The sequence below is a fragment of the Rhopalosiphum maidis genome, chromosome 2 (genome assembly GCF_003676215.2).
Source record: "Rhopalosiphum maidis isolate BTI-1 chromosome 2, ASM367621v3, whole genome shotgun sequence".
Lineage (NCBI taxonomy): Eukaryota > Metazoa > Arthropoda > Insecta > Hemiptera > Aphididae > Rhopalosiphum > Rhopalosiphum maidis.
This window is the reverse complement of record NC_040878.1, coordinates 6,542,173-6,552,766: the sequence shown is the minus strand read 5'-3', so window position 1 is coordinate 6,552,766 and position 10,594 is coordinate 6,542,173. Positions and strand designations below refer to the sequence as shown.

Here is a 10,594-nt window from a genome sequence, read left to right as displayed (position 1 = left end):
CGTTAGTGAAGTGCTTCCACCATACGCCAGTCATATGAACATTTCCTTTTCTACCATCATATACAAATTTGCTTATGGTTTTAGTTAACAAATTGTAAATATCTATGTGGAAAAAAAAAGAAAGTTTTATCACTTATAGGCTTTAGCTACAACTGCTGTAATTCATATTATATACTGTCGGAATCTCAAAAATGCAAAGTATTTCATATAATTACAAAATCAATGATTTGTTATAACACGTGACAATTCGTATCGTGTGTAGAATCGTAATTCCTACCAGTCGCTAGTCAAATCCAAAATCAAGTTATTATGTAAAGAACTACTATAATAGTATAGAAGAGAGTGAAAGGATAGAATTCTTCTAGGGTGTTTTATATTACTGTCGAAATGTATTAGTATTGTTTTAAGAACTTAATAAAGATTTAAATTCAAAATCTTCTCCGAACAAAAACAAATTAGTAAAATAGGATTACACTTGTGGTTATACACAGAAATATGGAAATAATACTTAAAGATTCTATTGATTATTTTAAAACACAGATGGATTTATACACAAACTGTATACAACTAAACATTTAGTAGGTAACATAATTGAATATTAACTAGCTGTATTCAGTTGTTAACTACAACATAAATTATTGTGTTCTCTAGAGACCTTATAGTGGTTTTTCGGAAGTAATATGAGGTTTACAGATTTTAACTAAAAATGTATATCCCCAGGTTCCAAGAAAAATTAGACTACTAAAATTACCATATTATCCGTTTTTTCGTTGTGGGTGTGGTACGAAACGTCGACATGGTAAAATTCCAATAATCGATATGTCAATAAGTTCAAAACATCTATACCTAAGCATCTTAAAATATAGGTCATCGTTTTAATTTCTATAAATCAAATTGTAGATAATTATAATTTTTTCAATAGTTTAATAAAAATTAAAAGTATTGTTAAAAAAAAAATCACACATTTAGATTTTTATTTTCTACAAAATTATATGTTTTGCAATTCAATAATTGCATATTGTGTAATGATAAAATAAAATAAAAATTCATAAATAGGTAGAAAATTACTTGTAACTTTGACCATGATGATCATTTTGATTTTATTGTTGTGATTAAAAGAACATTTTCTTCTCATTTAAATGGTTTATATTTTTAGATTTTAATTTTAATTATTTTAATATACGATTATTTTACCACGAAAAATCGATCAAAATATATTTTAATTTGTCAATATTATTTTGGCAATGATAAACTTTGGTTTTTCGGTGTTAATGTAATCGACATTTCAATCTGCCGATATTTTAATATGTCGGCGTTTCCGTCGGATTCCCGTATATTTGTAATAATATATACGTCATAAATATGAATGTGACTCTTCGAGTCTCTCTGAGTAGCCTGCAGTCGTGCACGGGTTGTCCCGAGAAAAGCGATAGCGCGGACACCGCGGTGATGAAATGCTGCAGGTTAGTTTCGTGCTGTCGGCAAATCAATCAGCCAAAGGCCAAAACTCGGCGGTACAGTGAGTGGGGGGAGATCCGCACGTGCGTACGCGAGTGCGGTCGTGAGTGTGAGCGCGTGTGTTATTGAACGCGCGGCAGTCTTCGCGGCGGAAAAGAACCACCACTATCGCGCGAAGTTTTCATTGTTTTCACGTGTGACGATCTGTAGTGAAGGGGCGTATACACAGCATGCACGCCCGCACACGTAAAATACGATTTTGCGAGTTCCCAGACCCGCGATGATAAAATAATATATATTTCGGCCTTTTGTCTCCCCGCGTGCCGGCAGGAGTTATAAATATAGTGGAAACGGACGATTTTAATGACTGCCGATAAATCGCACACTCGTACCTACATAATACAATGATACGAGTACTGCCGCCTAAGGAACTGGAGATAAAGTTGCCGCGGCGATATTCCGCGGGAGAAACGATAATAATAGATATTATGTGTATAAAGAATGACTACGCGTCGCGCGTTGTGGTGCGGAGCAATTTCACGCGTGTATTAATCCGCGAATGAACCTGTATGTATTTAATACAAATTTGAACACCAAAACCGACCGGATAATTTTCTTTGTAAAAGAAGATAACGATACAGCTATATTTCCACACGACATATTATTGTGTATTATTTACAGTATACTTATGTATAAACACAAACCTGCGGCTGTAAATAAAAAGGGCACGCGACATTGTATCCAACCGAAGACCGGGAAAGAGGACTATTATTGTTTGTAAAACAAATTAACTAGCCAACTACATAGGTGTGAGTATAACGTGTATGCATACTGTCTTGAGATATATATGGAGTGTGATGTTGTGGAAAATATAACACGGTGGCGACGACACCGACTTCAGTATTCGTTTTCAACTATTCTCGGGAGACGAGATTTTCTTTTCCAGATACTTATATATATTTTATTTGTATAGTTCGTTTTATCTTATACGAAGCAGTAAAAAGAAAAACGTTACATACTCACATTACAACGAGCTGTGCTTCAAACGTCCCGTCGACGCATTGTCATTTGTCATCCGCAAGTGTCCAAGTGAAAAAAAAACTAAATCATACATATTAATAACTTATAGTACCAACAATGGATGTGATAATTATACTTAATATTATGCATTTTGATTTCGATGATTTATACGATATCGCATTCATAACCGAAACAGTGTATGGTATAGCCTTATAGGTAATACTACTACTCCGAATGAATGTAAAGTAAAAAAAAAAAAAAATTTTATGTATCTATATATTTATCTATACTATAGATTCTATAGAATAAGTCAAGGCTCGAGATGTGGATGTAAGTGGAGTTTGCGATAACGAAGACAAAGTTGAAAAAACGTGATGAATATAAGTGGCCCGTTTTTTTTTTTTTTTTTTACAAAGAAAACAAGTAATGAACGCGTATTCCGGGCAATAAATATTCAATATTTATTTTTTCCGCAAGTCGCCACAATCGATCTGGGGAGCTTAAAAATAGTCGTCAGGGTTTATTTATAGTTGTCTGTGAAAGCTCCTAGGAATGTGTGCAAACTTATTTGAACTCATCTACGAGGGAAGCTGTTTTTACTCCAGGGTTTTCCAGTGATTCGGAAATAAACATTTGATTGAATAATGCGTTTTTATGGACTTCTTAATTTGCGTATTTTTAAGAATAAAAATATTTGTTATAAGAACCAAATATCATGGATATAATGTTGAAGATTTCGTTTGTATTCCTGAATGTATTGAGTGTAATTATTTATTGAATTTGTCTATGTTTGGTCGGTTCGAAACTTTTTTCTTTGTTATGGTCGTTCGCGGTGGCTCTGATGATGTTTGTAACATTTTTGTTTATAAAAAAGGTTAGGTTTTTAAATGGTATGGTACCTATTGGTTTTAATAGCTCTTGTAGGTCGCTTTTTAGATTTGCAAGAGAAAAAAAATGAAATGTAAATCGCTGCATATAGATCCGAACATAACTAAATATGCACTACGTAATTAGTCATATTACCAAATAATTTTTGCAAGTCTCGTACCACGTGATTTCTACTAGAGTACGTGTGAAATTTGAGCACGATAAGTATATACACTCGTCGAGAGACAAACACGCGTACAGCGATGCTCATCTTTATACATATTATACTATACAAAATACGTATGTTATATCTTTTTTACATAATATCATATTATTAATAACGCTATACACGTACAGACGCATTTATATCATATCGTTTCAGCCGTACTCGGCATAACCATATTATATACGCGTATATATATATATATAAATAAGTTTATGACAATACACATTTTATTTTCCATCGCAACTTTTGCACGACGCGATTTCAAAGAAGTGCGCACTGTCAATTACCGCAGATATACACACACACTACGTTCGTTCACACGCGCGCACACAGATACTCGCGTATCGTAAATTATGGTTCCGGACACGGGAATATCCTCCGTTCTAATTGAGTCTAATGGACAAACCCCCAAATACGGTCCGCCGGGACCGGATGACACATTCAACACGTTTCTTCGGGCCGGCGGGCGGCGGGGAAGCTGTCTCAGTGTTGGCGGTTAGATTTTTTTTTTTCCCATCCCTCCGACCCGCGCCTCCGACCGTCACGCCGCCCTACCACCCTCCGCCCGTCGCCGACACCACCGCAAGTCCGCGTCCGCTCGGCCTTTGAGTTTTTTCGCTGTCCAACAATACACCGATACTATCCTCCAGTCACGGTCGTTAAGTAGAAAATCATGTAACGTGCTGATCCGCGCAAGGGTTGCGGCTACCGATCGCGGCCGGAAAAGGGCGGTGGGCAAAAGGGGTTTTGCGTGTACGGCCGACGATGACGACAGTTCATGCTCACCGACTTGATGGTCAAGCCTATCCTCGACCGTCCGGCCTGCCCCGTAACTTTCTCGTCACCGCATATTACTGCTAATAATACAGTAGTTCACGTGAATAAAACGGACGTCGTAAAAAACCGTAAAAGCGATACCGCAACGGCGGCGGTGCGGACCGCGGATACCTTCTGTATAATATATATACATATATATATATATATATATGTACACGTGTGGGTGGTTTTCCGTTTCGCAGGTATATCCGTACACACACACACACATATATAATGACATCTGTAGAAACGACCGTACTAAAATGGATTCGGTTAGTCTCTCCATTTATATTGTGCGACGCGGAACCCATCATCGCATATAAAATTCAACAGGTATATCACTACATATACATATATTATATATATGTACTTAATCATATTATTACCTATAGGTTTATACCTTTAATGTATATGTATTAGTCCTTCACCAAGCCATATTTCGTCATACGAATCAATATAAATACCGATCGTGGGATCAATATATTTCTTACATAACATATAGTATGCCCGTTTTGGAAAAAAATTGTATTTTTTCTCACTTCATAAAACCTTATCACAACGTTATTATCATCGTATTTATATAAATGTCTTATTTAGTTTGATTTTAATTTGTGTTTATAGGTGTAAGATGTGTAAGACCGCTGTATAATATAAAAATGTTCATAAATCTGGAACAGATGAAGCCATTGTACGGTTCAATGCTCTACTCTTACAAACTTTTTAACGGTATGATGTATGTATAAACACGATGATACGGGTAAATGCATAGAGAGATTCACTTTGTACATACCTGTACGCCACTTGTTAAGCCTAAGCACTTATTAGTTAAGGTATATCACATCACTATTTGAAAGAAATAATATTCATCTTATAATATATTTACATAAATTAGTTTTCTTATTGAGCTAAAATTATAATTTTAAAGGGATTCAAAAAGTCTAGCCGCTTTAAGGAGTTCAATATTGGCAATTTTCTAAATGCATGGACCAGTGTCGTGGAAATGTGTGTTGGTATACTATATAGTAATAATAGTTATAAGCGTTATCAATCTCACGTACAGCTCATAATGGCATAATAATTTGAAATATTTATTTAGATTGTACAACGAGTTGTTAGTAAAATAGAAAAATAAGATAAACGGTAAAAAACGGTCAATTTCAAAACCCCTCGACAAACAGGAATACATAAGTGATTGAATCATTTTGATTTCGTGATTAATAAGTAAACCAAAAAATTCGTAGGTATATTTGTATAGGTATTCCAGATTATAATTACATCATTGTGGCTTTCGTAATATTATAGCTTTCTTGTATCGTATAATTGAAAAAAAAAGTTATTGACAGTGACAGACACGCTGAAACACACCCTGAAAACGTGCAATATATACACTAAACGAGCACGTCTTTACGGTGTAACTTTTATTATTAATTTAATACGCCACTGCCGGAAAAAACGGCGTCGTTATTATCGTCTGTGTCCTTCGTATATAGCAGTTTAGCACGAAATATCTCGCGTACAATATTTTGATATTATTATTATTATTATTATTATCATTATGTGACGCAGTCGTCGTGAATCCATAATATATATATATATATGTGTGTGTATACCTATATTTATATACGCGAAAACGACACCGCCGGGGACGACGCCGCCGACACACACTGCAGTCCGCAAACAGCAAACCAGCCGAAGCTAACCGGAGAGGCCGTCGCCGATTTCCCATGAGGACATTGCATCGACACTATTTATATACAAACGTTGTTATAATATAATGTTGTATACACGTATATACACAGCACGGGGCGCGAGTTCAGTATAAATACACGCCATTAGCGCGGAGCGGCACGTCCGGAATATTAAATACTATACGACTAAGTATTATATACATATACACACACACACACACACCGGCGTGTATATTATTACCTATAGCTGTGACGACGACGTCGACCATCTTGGATTAAAACCACTCCTGAAAATTACTGTTTATTTGCGCATTTACGCACGCGCTCGCCGTTTTCGAGACGTCTGGACGGATGCTGTCCCACTGCAAATAAAATTGATACAATATATGTACGCGTATTATGCACTGCATCCCGTTCGCACTGCAGCGAATTAGAAATGTGCGGGAACTATATAAGAACTATATAAATTCAACAATGTGTACTGTGTTGAAGTAAATAGCGTTAAATAATGTGCTATACAGTATACTGTACAATTAATAATATGAATGAAATCTTGAATATGCCTATGAAAGTCATAGTTTTTTTACGGAAATCCCTAGAAAACCCACTTTTTTCTATCACGTATTATGATATAACATGCATTATCGATAGACGGTCATATTATATACATTATATATATCCACTCTCCGTATCCTTATTATAGACCACCGCCCCATTCCTGTACACGTGTAAAGAGCCTGTGTATTGTCAGCTCAAAATGTTATTAGGTGGTCATTTATTTGGGGGGGGGGGGGTATATTTTAAAAAAGGTTACATTTTAGTATTTTACTTTAGATTTAATGCGAGTTATAACGATATACTATTGATTCATTTTACGTTATAATATGTATACTTTATAGTTAATCGGTGATAATACATATTAATATGTATGTAAAAAAATGTCATTTCATATAATATAGTAGCGAACAATTATAAAGTTATGTCTTGACCTCTATAGATGTCTCAATCTATGCTTGATTATAATACCATAGCAATAGTAACAATCAATTGTACTTAAATATTCATGTAACTAATATATTTATATAATCAACTAACTTTCAACTTTCAGCTTAATTGAGTTTTATTTTTTTTTACCATTCAATATTGAATATTTAATGTCGTTTATTTTGTGAAAATTTACAATCAATACAATAAATGGTACAATAAGTAAATGTGATGAAACTAATATAATGAGACGATGAGAAAAAGACAAAGAATAGGAGTTTCACATTAGAAACTCCTGGAAAATATATACCTATTACCTACCAATATTCAAATTATTTTATTATAATCATAATTATAGTGCACATTCCAAATTCTCAGATGACTGTAGCAATAATAATTTAAATAATTTTCTTCGTAATTTTGTTAAAAGATAAAAAAAAGTATTGTATCTTTTAAGATCATATTATTAAACGTGATTTTTGCTAAAATATAATGGACAATAGTGTTTGAAATATTGTTGTTGTTGTTATATTATTTTGTTTTATTATATGATAATAAACTCTATAATAATGACAGTGATGTTTAGGAAGGCAGTTTCTAAAGCAAAAAAAAAAGTGAGGATATACACACATTTACTACCTGAATATGACCTTTGTCAGTGAGATGGAGCATTTTACCATTAATGGAGGAGAGGGTAAAAAAATATATATAATCCATTTCCTACTATTTAGAAAGAGAGCGTGGAAAAAATATCCAACCCTTAGTGGTCACCGTGTTTTCGGTGTTCCCTCAGGACTCGTCGGGCCGGTAACGGAGCTGGTCAGCCCGCGGGAACACCCCAAGAAGGGTCTAATTTTGTTGTGCGCCGTCGTTGTTGTTGACATCTCGTTCGCTATGTTGCGTGTACCTGGAACAAAAAAAAGTCCACTCAACAGAGAAAAAAGTGGGGTGAAAGTTTTTCCCTGCGGATAACTGGAAAAAAAAATCGGCAAATTTAGCTTCGTGTAATATTAACGATGCGTAAAAAAAGCGAAAAAAAAATATATTTTTTTCCCAATGCCACCATGTCAGGAACTCCAATGGGAATAAGTCAAACGGTAATGGCTTTCCCAAAGTTATTATCTATAAATTACGTTTTGATACGCGTGAATCTATGTAATGTACATCAAAAATAAATTTAAGTGCTTTTGAATATGCCGAAAAATCGTGTTTACTCTCTAAACTGACTAAATTTAAGTGTGAATTTAAATTATATTTGTATACATTATATGAATTATTGTTTTTATTTCCAAGAAAAAATCATATAAAAACACGCGGTACAAACAGAATTTTATTTTTAACCATAACGTAGGATATTGTTGAAACCGTAGGATTGATGTTTATTATTTTACACTATACTGTATATACAAAACACGCTATATAATATGACTATAGTTTACACTGCGAGTGTTGACCACGAATTTGAAAACATCGTTCAGTACAGTCACTTCTGCTATAGTCGTACGGTTTATTTTGCGTCGAGTCTGTATAACTGAAATAATATGTGTTATGCGGTACCTATACTGCAGTTTGTTTCATAAGGAGTTATATATAGAACGATTGGTAAAGTATCGTTTTCGAAAACCTGGTGATGTGATATACGCGTGCGTAGACGAAAATTGTTTTACGAATATAAGAATAATAACCATAATATACACCAGTGGTTCCCATTTAGTATGATGTCACGGACCCCTACCAAAAACTTAAATTGGTCCGGCGACCCCTTATTTCTAAATATTTTAAGTACTTATTTTTCAGTTTTGTTTAATTATGAAAATTATAAACATTTATAATAAATTTATTGTCGACCTTTTTCGCGATAATCGAGTTCAATAGAGATAGTTCAAAACTTTTCAAAATACCTAGAATTTCAAACCACAACGAATTTAATAATTCTACTAAAATAAAATATAAATATCACTTCAGTACAACACACTATTAAAGATATATCTACACAACCACGGACCCCCTAACATCAACACGAGGACCCCTGGGGGTCCGCGGACCACCAATTGGGAACCACTGATATACACCATCACAGTCATCACACTACCGCATATAAATAACACGGTAGTCAAAATTGCTTATACCATCGTTGACCGCGTATATGTACCAACATAATATACAGTAACACTCGCCGGGGGTCTTCGATCAGACCACGTCTACACGGGTTATATTTTGTTCGGACGAGTGTTTCGGAGTCTCGTCGGGTCCGACAAGACGACGCATGTTCATATATTATTATAATGTATACACGTATATTATATATATATATATATATATACTCGTGGTTATTTTATTATTATTTTTTTAACCCTCTTCCGAGTCGCGACGGTGTTTTTATTATGTACCTACCGACAACGAACAACGGTCGCACGTTATGGTTTTCCGAACACAACTCTTCAATTAGAGAGAATAGATTTAGCCTGCGAACGGGGAGTTGTGGAAACGCGAGCGAGCGAGCGAGAGAGAGAGAGAGCAAAAACGGTAACTTAACAATATTATTACACCCTCCGGAGAAGTCGCGTGTTGGCCGCGTGCGTATTATTATAAAGTATTATTGTCAGCACCGCCGCCGACGCCGCGGAAAAAAAACACGCGTGTTGTGTGTGTGTGAGAGTACATTATACACGATGACTGAGTCGTGTGCCGTCCAGTCTCCGAATCGTAAATTTAAAACTAAAAAGTGTAAAAAAAAAATTGTATTATACAACACTGCGCACGTCCCGACCGTTCTATTGCAGTCGAATTTTGAATTCCGGAAAACTGTGAAGTCTTGTTTGATTGTGTTTAACGAACCGCTCACACAGGCGACGTTAAATAATAATGTTGTGTTATGATTTTATAAGAAGAGCGTATGCGCGGTAACCCCATAAAACGCACGGGAAATAACTGCGCAGTGAACGCGCGTAAACGTCCGGTACTCAAATCGCGCACGTGGCCCATGTCGATCGACCGCGAGATTTATGTTTTTTCGCGTGCAATACGCGGATTATAAAAATTCAAGACATTTTATTTATTTTTTAATACACATAAAGCATGACAATGTTATTTAATTCAAATTTCGAATGCTACTGTGCTGCACATATTACTTGTGGTTCTTTAACACTACGGTACCAACGGAAAGCTAAAAAATGGTTCTTAAAACCCTGCAGATTGATTATTGTCGAAAACACCATCGAAGTTTGTATTATATAAAATGTCCATTAAGTTATAAGTATATGACTTTGTGCTTCGATTTTTCAACACAAAGTATAGTCTAAGATTAAATAATAATCTTAAATGTAAATTATTCAAATATTATGGAGCAGTCAACTAACTATTATATAATACTGCACGAATAATATTGATGAAATCTATTTAAAAGTAGTTAAATAACGCGTTACGCACTATATAATAAAAAATAATAACGAATTTACCTATTTTTTATTTATTTCGTAACTCGAGTTTTTCATGCTAAAACATTTATATACCATGGTATATCGAATATAGGATT

General features: G+C 34.7%; 1 long non-coding RNA gene across 1 annotated transcript in view; it reads right to left on the bottom strand.

Annotated features, from left to right (window-relative positions):
• Window positions 1–7,708: 7,708 nt before the first annotated feature.
• Window positions 7,709–10,594, bottom strand: part of LOC113554722 — a 32,399-nt gene continuing 29,513 nt past the window's right edge. Inside the window, exon 3 of the long non-coding RNA XR_003405299.1 lies at window positions 7,709–7,966. This is a non-coding gene — a long non-coding RNA (uncharacterized LOC113554722). The remainder of the gene's footprint in view (window positions 7,967–10,594) is intronic.